Below are 16770 nucleotides of genomic sequence, written 5' to 3'. Positions count from 1 at the left end.
TAGGTACAAAAACAGTCACAAACTTGTTCTGTAGGCTTGCTTAAGTCCCAGATTTTTGAACTTTAACACCTTTGGAAGTATTTTGAAAGTTTCATCAGAGGTGATATGACAGTATTTTGTGGCAGGAGTCAGTTACCTTTCTGCTTGGAGTCTCCGGCGGGCATTACAGGATCAGAGCAAAATCCTAAATCAGATGCCATATTGAAGGGCATTGGAAACAGACTACTGGGCACACTGGATTCTCAGATCTTGTTGGTGCAAAAGCAGGTGTGTCTCTACAAGATATGTAGCTGGTCCACACATCTTGTTCACCATTCATTTTCCAAAACGCAATCCTTTCCAACATCCATTTTGCCAATTAACCGGCCTCGGGTGCTTTTAGATAAAGCCCACAGGAATGTGGGTTACTATTAAGAGTTTTTCAAATGCTAATGACTAACTTAGAGCACAAACTCTGAGGGTACAATGGTGAATGATTAAGATAGATATGGTTCTTGCCCTCTAGAAACATCAATCTAGATGGATATATGGACCTGTCTAAAAAAGTCATATTTAGCAAATAAATTCATAAAATAAACTCAGTCCATTTAAATGCTGTAAAGGAAATAAACCACAGATAGGGAAGCAAGTCAATGAAATGATAAAGAATAGAGGTGGTAGATATAAAGTGTTTCATTGTATTTTGTACCCTTCCATATGTTTCAAGTATTTCATGATTAAATAAATTTTTAAAAAATGAAATAAAATTAAGAGGAAATCTATAGCCTCATTTATTTTTTAAAAAAGATTTATTTATGCATACAAGAGCTGGGGTACAGGCCAGACATGAGGGGGGTGGAGTGAGAGGATCCCCCAGAGACAGAGCAGGGAACAGAACATGCAGACTGACTGAAACACAGTGCTGAGGGGAGCAGTGGGCAAGACCGGAGAGGTCTGCCGCGTCATGTGGGTTTCTCCCTGGCCAGCGGGAGAGCGAACTCGCGCTGCAGAGGCTGTGGATTGCTTCATAGTATGGTGCTTAACCCCTTGTGTCACCAGGGAGGCCCTAGCCTCATTTATTTTTAATCCCAAACTCAGATTATGCAACATTTTAGAAATCTGTTGTGTAAGTGGAAGTTTCCTAACTCCACCTGCACATCAGAATCATGTGGAACACTTGATAAAAACATAGGTTTCATAGTCCCATTTCTGGAAATTCTGATTCAACAGGATTGGGAAAGGACTCAGAAATCCATTTTAAACAAACACCCAGATGATTTGATGTGGTTATGGAGGATTCTTATTTGGGAAAAAGGAAAGAGCACTGGTTATTATGTACCTAGAAAGATGCACATATTTTAAAAAGAACTTGCTATTTAAGATAGGATGATAATTCTTGTGCACAGAAGAACCTTTTGTGACATGAATAACTAGCCAATCAATTCTATGCACACAAATGTGTACATACTACATTTGCCTCAAACTCCGCACATGTGTAAAGAAATTGTCTAGACTATTTCTCCAACAGTATAAATTGGCCCTTTCTATCTATCCACTGTTTCCATCCCAAATACCAGTCTAAGTGTAATGCTTTAGTTAGTATACTTGGTTAATTCACAGAAGTTATGAAGTCAACATCACAAACTCAATCTGCATGTACCAATGAGCTAGATTATTTCTCTGATCATGCCCAACCTAAGGGTCTCACAGAGACCACGCCCTTGCAAACTTCTTTCTGATGGTGTGTTACAGTGTCCTATTGCTGCATCTTCCAGATATTACCTCTTTGGATGTGCTCTTCTCCAGCTTCTGTTGCTCCCCTGCCCCCATTCCCTCCCCCTCACAACAGCTAGAAGAAGCCTAGATAAGTTCCTAAAGGAACTTTGTCAACATTTGGCAGATGAAAAGAGTGAATGTCTGCCAGAACATTCATCAGTTTCTTATAAAATTAAATTTTAAAATACTGAGTTATTTCCACAGGGTCACTTTTTTTTTCCTTATTAGTATTTTATTATGGTTACTTTTTCTTCCTTCTCCCTCTTGTGTTACCAGGAACTGAGCTGGGCAGCCTGTCAGGAAGGCCTGTTTCCTGCCTTGAGAGTTCTTGGTGAGGAAAGCCCAGTTTCCAAATTCCTGAGTGCTTTGGGGGCCCTGAAGGATAGTCTGTATGAGAATGAGCGCCCGGCAATGGAACTAGCAGACACTCCTCAGCTCAGGAAAGAAGGCTTCCTTGGGCCTTGTCACTTCTCTGAGAGGCAGCTGTACATTGGCTGGCCCTTCCTGTCTGGTACGGGAGGGAAGGAAGGAAGTAGCAACTGTTCTCTTTCCCTCCACAGCACCCAAACTCATGACATGTGTGGGCTTTCTCTCGGGGTTCAGAGTGACTCAATTTCAGATGCCCAGCACATTCATCTAATGCTGTCTACTAAATTTAATGAGTTAGACAGTAATGATAGAGAGGAATAACTTTCTAATCAAATAACTTGATTAGAAATGTAATACTCTAGACTATACTGCATGTATTTATCAAGTAGTAGCTAAAGTCAGCTGGAGGCAGCAAAGGTGTTTGGAGTAGACACACCCAGATTTGATGACTTCTGGTAAAGTCACTCTCTTGAGTATACATGAGCAATTTTCTCAACCTTTCTGAGTCTCAATATCTTTATCTATAAAATGGAAATAATATTACCTGCCTTTTAAGTTTGTCATAAAGGTTAAATAAAACATTATGCAAAAACACCTAATATGGGTCTGGCACCTATTGAGTTCCAATAAATAATGTTACCTATGGACTTAGTGCCTTGCACATATCACTTTATTTAACAAGATTTCTGTGAAGTAGGTAGTGTTATGATCTGTGTTTTTTACAGATGAAGAAATTAAGGCACAGGGCCTCCCCTGGTGGCACAGGTGGTTGAGTGCCACGCTGTGAAGCTGTCCGTAGCCTCTGCAGTGTGGGTTCGATCCCAGCTGGCCCAGGGAGATACCCACATGACGTGGCAGATCTCTCCTATCTTGCCCGCTACTCCCCTCAGCAGTGTATTTCGTCAGTCTGCCTGTTCTGTTCCCCACTCTGTCTCTGGTGAGTCCTCTCACCCTCCCTGCATCTGGCCTGTAACCCGATTCTTGTATAAAATAAATAAATCTTTAAAAAAAGAAAAGAAATCAAGGCACAAAGGGGTTCAAGAGCTTGCCCAAGGTGAGACAACCCCGAGTGGAGTCAGGATTTGAGCCTTGTGCTCTCTGGTCCAAAACTGTGCTTCGCCCGCTACATGAATGCTCTTCTCATACACATGTTCTTTCTAACTTTCATCCCTGCTGAGGTGCCTACAAAGTGCAAAATTTCAGGCCCTTTCAGGGCACTAAAAACAGATGCTTGCTCAAGAAGCGTGGCTTTTTTCTCTTAGCAGCTATAAACCCAGTAATAAGTCACAAAGGCTAGTAGCCCAGGAGAGGCACCAAGGACTAGTGATTATTCTGACCAATATGTGTCTCATGAAGTCAATGTCAAGGTCAAGAAGATGAGTAGCTCTTTTCTGGGACTTCAGACTCTGCTCCTTTGCCTTCCTCTTCTATCCCTGTTTCAGGCCACCAGCTTGCAAAAACATATCCAGAGTGTGTAGAAGGATCCATTCAGACTTGTCACTGCCAAAGACATCTTCATGGACAAAGAAAACCATTGTTATGGTAAAAAAATTACCTTCTCTATCCTGACCCCCACTTCTGTTTACAGAGAAGAATTAAGAAAAATCTGTTCTGCTCACATTATCTTCTGGCTTGTTTGTTTGCTCACATTTTGCCTGTGTTATCCTCCTATCGTCATTTTTAAGGATTTGGCATTTGTGCCTATGATTTATGAAATGCTGAAGGAAACTCTGGCACTCATTCCACAGTTACTTAATAAAGTTAAAACAGGAAAGACAGCACAACATCTGGGGATCCCTGCCTCTTTCCAAAATCATGACCCATGAAATCCCCTCCCTTACAAAAAGTCATTAGAGCAAATTATCTTAATAAAGATCTATTCTGGGGAGGAGGCTGAAACAAGGCTGGCCACTATTTGGCAAGGCTGAAACTTTATCAGAGATCTATAAACTTTTAAAGTTTTATTGTGAAACTAATCCTACAGCTTGAAATTTAATGGTATAAAATAATAATAAACACACAGTCCTCGTCACAACTGGTTAATGTCTAAGCACTGTGTGTTGCATAGAAAGGGTACTCCAATGGAAAATTCTGATTAATGCCAATTTTGAATCTAATAAATATCCTTTACTAAATTATTAGCTAAATTAATAAAATACCTAAATTATTAAATTATTAACTGCCTAAATTATTAAAATGTCTATGAGCCTTTGACTTTGAAAAAATTTCTTTCTTTTTCCTTTTTATGCTCATATAAAAAGGAAAAAGACATTGACAATCATTACTTTCAAAATCTTTTACCATCCCAAGTCTTGGTTTTCCATACTGCTGTGGTGACCTTCCTAGCTCACTATTGCTCTGGAGGCTTTGTTGTGATATGCTTTACTCTTTACTGCTAGGATGGAGCTGGGTTTCCCAAACCCATCATCTCTGAGATGCCCTAATGGATATTATTGGGAATGACTCCATTGCTTCAAAATGTTTTAAAAGTATTTCCCTTGCAGAATCTAGCAGAACATTTAGTGATCATGTCTTATAGTTGGTCAATAAGTATGAGGTGAGTAAAAGCAACACAGAGCTCTGTGGAAATAGAGAAGATAAAGTCAATATTAGATTTCAAAATTTTAAAAATCCTTTATGTGTCATAGATCTCATACCCAAAATGAATTGATATATATATATAAATGAAAAATCATACATTTTTACTCTTAAATCACATATGTGAATTTATAAAACAAACTTCTTCCCCGTACATTAAATAGACTTCACTCATGAAGGGATTCTCCATTCAAGTATAAATTTGAGCTAAGTCTGATCACCCTAACACTTGAATTCACAAACCTATTTCTTCAGTTTTAGAATTGGGAATCAAGACAAATCTTTTCCCTTGTGTCCTTTAGAGGTAGAGCTAAAACAATATCCCTTCCCCATATAAAATCACAACTGATGACATGGTAGGGTGGACAGTAGGGAAGACCAAGACCAAATAGGTTTTTTTTAAAAAAAGAAAATTTATTTATTTATGTATACAAGAGCCGGATTATAGGCCAGAGGTGTGTGTGGGGGGTGGGGAGTGAGAGGATTCACCAGAGACAGAGTGGGGAGCAGAACAGGCAGATTGACTGAAATACACTGCTGAGGGAAGCAGGGGGCGAGTCAGGAGAGGTCTGCTGCGCCATGTGCGTCACCTCCCTGGCCAGCCGGGGAATTGAAATTGTTGGCGATAGCTTGATAGCACTGTCCTTAACCTCTGTGCCAGCAGGGAGGTCCCCAAATAGGTTTTAGTGGTCCAACAGGCATGTCTAGACTGAACTGTTCATGTTGGGAAGCATCATTTGAAATCAATGAAATTTACTTATATCTCAGAAGAAACTCAATTTCTCCTGATACATGCAGGGGGAAAAATCCCCTGAGTAAGGCCCTGGGAGATTGCCTATGAATAAAATATACTTGCTTTAGTACAGAGAGGTAATGCTGTGTACTTTCGTTGCCTTTTAGAGGACTTCCTAGTTCTGGGCACTACTCTAGATCATTCAAACTATTGTCTAAGTGTTGAGAAATCAGTCTTTGGTGCTGGTTAGATAAGGGTTCAACCCCAGACATTGCTAACTGTGTGGGCTGGGGCAAGTTTCTTCATATCAGCAACCCTAGTGTCCTCTTCTGTAGGGCTGAGGTGATAATACTGGACTCCAAACCTCACAAGACAGTGATAATGACTCCATGGGACACTGTGGGCCAGTGTCTCACACAGGCCCTGGGAGTCAGTGTGTGTCGTTGTTTGCCTCACACTGGCTGGAAGGCTCCTCTGACTTAATTGCAAGTCATTCTCTTATGAAATATGTGAGAATCTGTGTACAGTGTATAAAAGAAGCACTATATATATATATATATATATGTATATATATATCTCAATCCTTTCCACACTCTCCCATCTGAACAAATGAGGCATGAATGTACGTGGGATTCAGATAGAATGAAGCCAGTTAACATAGGGTTAAATGTGCATTATTAATAGCCAGGCCAGTGGTTTTTGTATCATTCAACCAGTTATATGACCTGCCCTTGCCAACTTTGTAACAAACTGTAAAAGCCAGGCCAGGGCGGAGGATCTCTCCTTGAACCACAGTAGGAGAGGCATGTACAAGACTGTATTTCCTTTTGGTCCAGATCCATCATACTTGAGAGTGGCCTTGCTTGAGATTGTTGTTCTGTGAAACTTTTATGTTCAACGGGAGGATACCAAGTCCTAGCTGATGATGCCAGATGGGCTGGTTGCTATTGGGATTGCTTTTGTCTTTCTCAGGCTTCCTAGGAAGGGCTCCCCAGGAGAAGTTAAACAAAAAAGGAGGGAGGTCAGTCTGACATCTCCTAAACATCTTAAAAACTAAAACAGAAACTGTTTCCCATCTGCCTCCGCCTCTCTCTCCCACCCAGGCTGAGTGCAGTCAGAAAGCAGATTTCAGTTCTGTGACGCGTTCACTTTATTCCTCAGCTAACCTGCTTGGGTGACCGTGTTGAGTCATCAGACCCTCTCTCTTCCAAGTTCTCATCCTTGGTGACTGAAAATGTCATCCATTTGGGATCTGTGTGGAGCAAGCTGGTGGGACAGACCTGTAGGAAGAGAGCCTGGTCGTTGTGCCACAGGCTCTAGGAGTCAGTGTGTGTCGTTGTTTGTCTCACACTGGCTGGAAGGCTTCTCTGACCTAATTGCAAGTCATTCTCTTATGAAATCTGTGAGGAAAGGGATCAGTCCCTGTAACTCAGAAAACTTCAGCAATTTTCTCCCTGTCACATAGCACATGAATGGCAGAACTGGGTTCAAATCTGCACTGGCTGATTCTAAGAGTCAGCACTCATAAGACCCCAACAACTAGAGAAATCCAGAAGGGCCCTGTGAAACCGATCCCTGAGTTTTTCCTCTGCTGCACACTTGGGAGCGGGTTCAGCTATCAAAGTCCTCTGCATGTTATATTATTTGTTTATATTTTATCTCAAAACCATCCTATTGATCTTTGTAACAACCAGAATCTAGGCACACTATCAGAGTTATTTGGACAGTTTTAGATAAATAATTTTTAATTTGAGTTCAAGAGAACAAAGCTGGAAAAAAAAAATCATGCAGCCCCATTCCTGTCCCTCTGATGTGCTGAGCAAAGTGATATTCCATTGCAGATAATTGGAAATGAAATCTCCCGGGCCCTGCATTCTACAGTCAAAGTCCTGGGCAACTTTCAGTACCAGCTTGGTGGAAAAAGGGAAATACACCCAGTGTCAGCAATGGTGATATAATAAGCATGTTTTACAATCAATTAAATTGTAATTGTTTCCTAAGTTGTCTGCACTATTGGAGGAAAGTGGAGGTCGATCAACTTTTCTGAGTTATTGAGGGGTAGCAATTCAGAACATTCTTCTAGAAAATTCAATAAACACTCTTATTATGAGAGCCTGAGCTCTCTGGAGAGTAAGTGCTTGTTATGGCCTTGTAACCACGTCACTCAATACTCACACACACACATACACACAAACACACACTTCTCCTTACTGTAAGAGTAATATCTGTTCATTGTAGGAATTTTAGAAAATATGAAAGTTGAAGGAAGAACAATCACCAGATTTTTATCATCCCAAGAAACACTGTTATTGACTGGGGGATTTCCTTCTAGTCTTAGTATATATGTTATAACCAAATAAGAATCATAGAGAAGATATGTCTTGTAGCCAGACTACACAATAAAGCATGCTGCTCTGGTGACCAAAACTTATCTTTAGTAGACATAATACAAACATGGTGTGGTACTAGCTGGGTGCTCTGGCCTTGGGAGTTTGGACAAAAAGAAGGCAAAGCTTAAGTATTCAGTCAAGGGCTATAATTCCAGTCTAAACAAGAGCTTTCCTGGGTGACTTCACAGTGCAGCAGTGGTGTAACTCAAGCTTCCTAACAATGATTTCAGGCTATTGCCAAAAAGGACAAAAGCTGACCCAACAAGGCATAGAGAACTCCAGGGAATATATAATGACAAACATTTTAGCTAATACTGATACATCAGAAAATCAGATTCCTTCCTGTCAGACACTCTAATGAAGGTTACAAATCTTCTTCAGTGAGCTACATTTAGTCTTTCAGCACAGGGGGCTGTGTGGAGAAAAATTAAATGTGATGTGGTTTGGAACTTGTTTATAAAATGCACACTGTTGACAATGGTTTCTCCCCACCATTTGCAAAATTAAATTTGTATGAAGAAGGGACTTGGGTAGGTTATTAAGCACAAGATTGGAAGCCTCACATAGTGATTTCTCATTTCTTTACCAGGGCTGACAAAATGATCAATTGTGGGTGGCTTGGTTTGGGGAGGGTAAAGTTTGGGGGTTTGGTCTCTTATTGCATAAGATCCTCAAGGTTATTTCCAGACGGCATGTGGTTTTGCACTAACACAAGATGAAGTTGATGGCTGAGCAGTATGGAGGTGGTTTTGGCCAAGGTGTAAGTCATAAGACTCTTATGGCTCAGTTCAACAATGCTGTTTTCTGGAGCTTTTCTCTGAGAAATGTGTATTTAGTGTTATCTCAGGAATGGTTTATATAAACAAAAGGCCTTGTTGCACCAGCCTCAAAGCAGTTCCTATAAGCAAGGGAGAGGAATTCTCTGCAGACCTACCATCTCCTCCAGACACTTCCCAGTGAAGACCTCAGATTCCCCTTTCTCAAGGAGAGCTCAGAGAAATGTCCACAAATGAGCAAAGAAAGCAACTGTTCTGAGCCAGCGTTTCAGTCTGTTACAGATGATGGAAATGTGCTTGAGGTTTGAAGTTGGGGAAATGTGTTTTTGTTCACTCAGCTCCCATTATAACCACATCTGTTATCAGTAGGGCCAGTTGTATTAGTATTAATAGACATGACTTTCTTAAGCCTGATGTTCTTCTTTGTGATATTTTGGCTGAGAGCATTAAGCAGAGAGGCTAAGAAAAGCCAACTCTTTGTGCTGGTAATAGTGCCCCTTGGATTTTTCTGGAAGGCCTGACTCTGAGTCTAAGCTAACTTATAATCTTTTCATTTAAGAACTTAATCTAAGAATGAATCAGAATAAAAAGCTGCTCTGTCTTTTTTTCCTGGCTTCTTAGGAATGCTACCAAGTTTGATCTATCAAAATGTTCTACTTTTTCTACTTTCTTTCTCCACAGGTAGGTTTAAATTTTCTTTGGCATTTCCTCAACTAGTTTGCAGTAACACGATCCTCTAGTGTTAGAGCAGGAGAAGACTTCAGGAATCCTCTGGATTAGTTACCCTCAGACTGTGCTTTCAGAGGTGATGCTGGGATCACGAGGGGATGGGAAGAAGAGATGGAACCAAAAATTCACTGCCCTTGCACCCCTCTACTTAATACATCTTCCCAGTTATATTTCCACATAGATACATCATTTGAACAAAGGGTAATGCAGCTCAATAAAGTCTGAAACCTCTTATTTTTACTGGTTAAGAAATAAATTCCCAGGAAGGTTAATGGACCTACATAAATCATATGATTGCTTTGTGGGAAAATCAAGAAACAGACCACACCTAAGTTCTCAGTCATTCATTTATTTACAAATTCTTCTTGACCCAATGACTGCAATAATTGCTATATCCCAAAAGGCTTAATCTAAGTTAATTACAACTATCTAAAAACATATTTTAACTTTATGTTACAAAACATATTTTTCACTGTCTTAATGTCCATTCCTCAATAAATAACACATTTTTTCCTGATTGCACTAAGGAATTTGTGGCAAAATCTTATTACAATTTAAAATATGTAGAATATATTAACATTTACAAATTCCATCCATTCATTTTAAAAACATCTTTGTAGCTTTTTTAGTGGAGTCATAGTTGACATATATTCAACTCTTTAATGTCGTTCCTTATTAAGTTTCTTTCAATGAAAGTAAAATTTTCAAAATAAACCATTTTTCATGAGAAAGCTTTGTATGGTCATAATATGCTGTGTGTGGTTGCCATACACCGACCACATTATTTTGTAAATATGTATTTATGTGTCTGTTTCTCCCACAGAATATGAGCTATTTGAGGACAGGAATGGTGCCTTATTCATATTGACCCAGAAGAGCCCATAATAGGTTGTCAGGAAATTTTGGAGTTGGGATATAAATAATGTACCACACTGTTCTCTGCAAATTTTTTTTTTTCTGACAAGGAAAACTTTATGAAAGACTATAGTGTTCTGTTGAACCAATCTTCATAAATATAACATCACTGGTCTCAAATGAAAGAGTTTGTAGTTATTTTATCTAACTTGAGAATTCTCTTCTAAATGAAATCTCTTTTGCTTAGAGGAGAGATGGGTGTCACAATAAGGTTCTCCATCATTTTCTTTCCAACCTTCAAGTATTTCGAATAATTTAGCAATTTATGCTCTTTACAAACATTTATCTTCTCTAAGGAAACTATAATATATATGTTAAAAAAAATTGTGGCTATGGGCCTCCCCGGTGGCGCAGAGGTTGAGCACCGTGTTGCAAAGCTGCCCACAGCCTCTGCAGCGCCGGTTTGATCCCTGGCTGCTCCCCGGCCACCGGAGGAGGGTCCCACATGGCGCGCAGACCTCTCCTGCCGCCCGCTGCTCCCCTCAGCAGTGTACTTCGGTCCTTCTGCCTGCTCTGCTCCCCGCTCTGGCTCTGGTGAATTCTCTCACCCTCCTGTGCTTCTGACTGTACCCAGTGCTTGTATAAATAAATAAATAAATAAATAAATAAATAAATCTTTTTTTTTTTAAAGATTTTTTTTTTTTTAAATAGAGGCATGTTTTATTTATTTATTTGTTTGTTTATACATGCACTGGGTACAGTCAGAAGCGCGGGAGGGTGAGAGAATTCACCAGAGGCAGAGCGGGGAGCAGAGCAGGCAGAAGGACCGAAGTACACTGCTGAGGGGAGCAGCGGGCGGCAGGAGAGGTCTGCGCGCCATGTGGGACCCTCCTCTGGTGGCCGGGGAGCAGCCGGGGATCGAACCTGCGTCGCAGAGGCCACGGGCAGCTTCGCAACCCAGCGCTCAACCGCTGCGCCACCGGGGAGGCCCAAAATAAATAAATCTTTAAAAAAAAAATTGTGGCTAATTTTGAACATGCATAGAAGTAAATATTAGAAGAATGAATACCTTGTACCACCAAACAAGTTCAACAATTATCACTCTCAGTTCACCTACTCACCCTCTTTGTTTTAAAACTATTCAAATCAATTTGATAGAATATTAAATAAATACTACAAACTACACATTTGTTAATTGTGATCAAATATGGCAATGCTTATATGAATAACATTTAAATGTTGAAGTAAACATTGAAGTAACATGTAGGTATTGATTATAACTATATAACATATATTTAACAAAATATATTTCTTACCAAAAGAACACTTGGAATATTATAAATTGTTCACAGTTTTATGTTTAGTTTATACTTGGTATTTTTTTTTTTGTCAAAGTCTTATCTTTTTTTTTAAGATTTATTTATTTATGCATACAAGAGCTGGGGTACAGGCCAGAGGTGCGGGGATGAGAGGATTCACCAGAGATAGAGTGGGGAACAGAACAGGCAGACCGAACAAAATACACTGCTTAGAGAAGCAGCGGACAAGACAGGAGAGGTCCGCCTAGCCATGTGGGTTGTTCCCCGGCTGGCCGGGGATCGAATTCGTGCTGCAGAGGCTGTGGATTGTTTCATAGTGCGTTGTTTAACCCCTTGCACCACCAGGGAGACCCCCAAAGTCTTATCTTTTAAACTGTCTTGTAAAAGCACCCCAATGTTTCACTCTCATTGTAATCTGGTAAGTTTTCCAATTGCTGTGGCTCCAATATTTCCATTTGTCCCTAAAATCCTTTCTCTTTCTTTCTTACTGAAACAACATCCAGTTTTCAACTGGGTAAAAGGCCAGCTAGAATAGAAACTGTGTTTCCTACTTCTTTGCAGATAGATGTAGGCATGTGGTTAAGTTCTGGCCAATGGGATGTAAGTGAAGGTGTAGTATACATTCAAGGGCAGGAACATGTTCCTTGCCCCTTTCTCCTTCTGTTGGTTATAATGTTGGCACTTAAGCAGCCATCTTGGGTCATGAGGTAGACTATGCCTATGATGGAAGAGCAGTAAGAAGGCTATGTCGCCACGTTTTTGTGAAGACACTTCTTCAGTTCTTGACTACATCAGCTCCTGACTACCTCCCTCCAGACTTCTTTCACAAGAAGAGAAATAAACAGATATCTTATTTCCTAGGTCTTTAGTCTTTAAACTTTTTTAAAAAAGATTTATTTTATTTATGCACACAAGAACTGGGGTTCAGGCCAGAGGTGTGGTGGGTGAGAGGGTTCACCAGAGACAGAGTGGGGAACAGAACAGGCAGACTGACTGAAATACACTGCTGAGGGGAATAGCAGGTGAGAGAGGAGAGGTCTGCTGCACCATGTGGGTAGCTTCCTGGTGGGTGGAGCTCAAACTCATGCTGCTGGCTGCGGATAGCTTTACGGTGCTGTGCTTAACCCTTTGCGCCACCAAGGAGGCCCTAGTCTTTAAACTTTTAAAATTTAAGGTAAGTTGCTAATAAAAACACTTATTGTGTCCTTTGGAGTGGAATTGCTGGGTCATGTGGAAGCTCCATCTTTAGCAGATTGAGGAATCTCCACACACACACTTCTCCATAGTAGTTAGATCAGTTTGCACTCCCACCAGCATTGCAGGAGAGACATGGGTGGAGCTGGAAGGGATCATGCTCAGTGAAATAAGCCAGAAAGAAAAAGAAGAATACCGGATGGCCTCACTCACAGCAGGAATTTAGAAAACCTAAATAAGGGACCAGGAAAAAGACTAATTATAATAAAGTAAAAATCAAAAACAACAAGCAACTATAAACCAGAGACACACTATAGGGGGGATGGTGGGGAGAAGAGAGTAGGATCAAAACAATGGTGGTGAGAATTGTATGGGGACCATAACCAAGATGAAAATACATACATTGTGCAAAAATGAAAAATGATGTAAAAAACATAAAATTTAAAAATTAAAAAAATATATTTTAGCCATTAAAAAAAACTTATTGGAGGCTCGTCTCATCATTTAGTTCTGTGCATATAAACTTTGTTGTAGCAATTCCTAACCTTCCATATTTTATTTTTAAAATAAAAAAAGCTTTAAGTGGTGTCATTAAAAAATTCTTCACCATTCTGAGGCAATCTCTTAAAATGTGGATAGGACTCAGGTTAAGCAAATCAGCCTTCTGTGGTATTTGCTCTTACAAACAAATACACAGAAAACCATTTGGTAGATGGTGTCTCTCCAGGTCATTAGACATCCGGAAAACCTCTTCTACCAGTGGCATTATGTGATAATGAAGCTGTTCTGAGATTCAACCACACTCTTTGTATTAGTCTTCTCAGGTGGCCATAACAAAATACCACAAGTTGGGTGACTTAAATAACAGACATTTATTTTTCTCACAGTTCTGGAGGCTAGAAGTCCATGATCAAGGTGTCAAAATTTTTTTTTTCTGTTGAGGGCTCTTTTCCTGGCTTGAAAATTGTTCCCTCTTGCTGTGTTCTGGGCACATAGGTGGTGACTCTCTGGTGTTTTTTCTTTCTTTCTTTTTTTTTTTTTCTAAAGTAGCTTTTATTTATTTGTTTTTTAAAGATTTATTTATTTATACAAGCACTGGGTACAGTCAAATGCGCAGGAGGGTGAGAGAATTCACCAGAGCCAGAGTGGGGAGCAGAGCAGGCAGAAGGACCGAAGTACACTGCTGAGGGGAGCAGCGGGCGGCAGGAGAGGTCTGCGCACCATGCGGGACTCTCCTCCAGTGGCCGGGGAGCAGCCGGGGATCAAACCGGCGCTGCAGAGGCTGCAGGCAGCTTTGCAACCCAGTGCTCAACCACTGCGCCACCGGGGAGGCCCACTGGTGTTTTTTCTTATAAAGCCACTAAGCCTGTCAGATTAGGGCCCCACTTTCCATCATTTAACTTTCATTACTTTCCACAAGGCCTGTTTCCAATTTCCAAATATAGTCACATGGAGGTGAGGGCTTCAACATTTATTTTGGGGAAACCCAAACATTCAGTCCATAACACTCTTAAATTGTCTCATATGTCTCCTCAAACAAGGCAAATTAGGAAACAACTGGGAAATCGGAAGAGGGACTAGAAAGAGTAAAGTCATACAATTCTAGGAAATATTGAGGGCAAGTCAGAAACTCCTATCTTAATACCCATTCACCAAAGCAGCAGGCGTGTGAGATACACATCTGTGTTACAGATGTGTAACTCACAAGGTAATGTGAATTTCAGATAATGCAAGGTGAAGCTCTTTCAAGGCTCTGGACTGGCAGTGCTGTGCCCACCATGCTCCCTTCCTTGTCACGCCCTATGTCACACCTCCACAGGAGTTATTTGGAGTCTGGGGTCCCTCCCCTTGGCTTGACTGCTCTTGTTCTCCATAACTGTCTTGCCGCCTCAAGGTCAAAATTTTATCTTAAAATGTGGCCACTGCAGAAGAGGGGGACCTAGACAGTGGAGAAGAGTAAATCTGTGTTCTTGGTGGCATTACCAAACTCCAGCATCAGGCCTCAAACTTCTCCGTGAGAGAAGACAGTAGGTTCCAGTTTATCTTTGCTGTATTATTTGTAACTAGAGCTGCAGGTAAAATATAAGACATTCACTGAAACCTGAAATTCAAATAAACAAAATAATTTTTAGATTATAAGCATGTTCCGAATATTGCATGGGATATACTTAGACTAAAAAATTATCTGAAGCTCACATTTAACCAGACATTATATATTGTTATTTGCTAAATAAGGCAACCTTATTTGTAACCAAAATGTATCAGTGATGGATGAGAAGACTGTTCATGACAGGATCTCACACATCTGTTGTTTTGGTGAAGGGGTATTGCCATAGGAGTCTCTGGCTGGGCCTAGATGTTACAGGGTGACAAAGCCTGAGGATGTTGCTATCAGCCTTCTTTCCAAAACAGGGTCACACATTAGTGTTAACAGTGCTGACGTGGGTGGGTGAACCACAAGAACACAGGGGTCTGAGCTGACCCAAGGATTAAAAACCATGTGGAAAACCTAGAGATACACAGGAACAAAGATTAAGGTAAAATGCAGTTACCACACATCAAAAATCACATTTAATTCACTTTGTATTCAAAGGAGAAGAGAGGGGGCATCACTGATCTGGTTCCTCAGCCTGCCTCCCACAGGGTGAGCATCTACCTGGATTGAGTGTGATCCTAGGTTACTGCTCTGACAGGGATTATTACAAGGCAACCCCGATATAAAATGGGTTGCCTGACTGTGGGTCCTCACCCACGTGCTTAAGGGACTTACACTGCAGGCAAACACAAAAGATTAACAAAGGTTTATTTACAAGGGAAAGGGAAATGAGGAAATGTACAACTCAGGGAGAAAAGAGGGAGATAAATTCTTAAATTTCCGTCGACCTGGAATCCCAAAGCTGCCTGGCCAAGAGCATAGCCAAGAGACCCCACTAATATGGCTGGTTTTTATTTACAAACAGAGAAAATGGCTGTTTAACCTGCCCTTAGGTCCTCGCAACTTCCCTTTGGGGATCATGGGATTTGTAGTTCCCAGTGTCTTGATGGAGTGGGGGTGGCATCCCCAAAGCCTATATGAAGTTTGCTCAGGAAATCCTTTCCCCTAACAAGATGATGCTCAACATGTTTAAGAACTGGCGTCTCAGCCAGATGTTCACCTGCTGAAAATCAGTGAGGGCTCAGCTTGAGCAATTTCCCCACATACTATAGATAGATATACTATAGATTAGCCCATAACTTGTGCATAAGCGATCACACACTTTACAAGATGAGAAATGAGGCAAGTAACAGAAACAAGGCACGAACACACACCAGAGGGCAAAGGGCACAGAGGCACAACGGAGCCAGGGGTTGAGCTTTCCGAGTGCAAGGTGCAGCTCATTCAAGGGTCTGGCAGTGCTGTGTCCACCTGAGTTCCCTTCCTGGCCATACCCTCTGCCACCCTCTCCCACTCCTTCCCAACCCCTTCTTCCATTGTCACGCTTTAGAAATTCTAAGACTAACCAGTTGTGCTGTAGTTCAGGTGCAAATACCTCTTGGGCTAAGGATTAAGTCTACAGGATATTCTTCATATCTTTCTCATTGGGCTTCTTCATACCTTAGTTGAGTACAGAGGAGAGATGGGAAATGGCAGAACTGGAGGAAGAGGAGAAGGAGGAGGAAGGCAGAAGGAGGGGAAGGGAAGGGGGCAGGAGAGGCGGGAAAGGAGAGAGGAAGGGTAGGGGAGGAGGAAGGACAAGCAGGCCCAGGAGGGGAGGATGACATGGAGGGTTAGGGGGAAGGGGGGAGGGGTGTAAGAGGGGAAGGAGGAAGAGACATGGAAGCAGGGAGAGGAGGGAGGGTGGGAGATAGAGCAGACGAAAGGGTGGATGGAGGAACCTAGGAGGTGGAAGAGGGCAAAAGGGAAAGAGCAATAGATGGAAGGGTGGCAGGGGAAGAGTAAGGTGAGGAAGAGGAAGAAAGAGGAGAGGCCTGGGGAGAGTCTTGGGAGAGGCAAGTGGAGAGGCAGGGAAGAGGCCTGGGGAGAGGCCTGGGGAGAGGCCTGGGGAGAGGCC

The sequence above is a fragment of the Talpa europaea genome (assembly GCF_964194135.1).
Source record: "Talpa europaea genome assembly, chromosome: 3".
Lineage (NCBI taxonomy): Eukaryota > Metazoa > Chordata > Mammalia > Eulipotyphla > Talpidae > Talpa > Talpa europaea.
Note: the sequence above shows the minus strand (reverse complement) of the source record.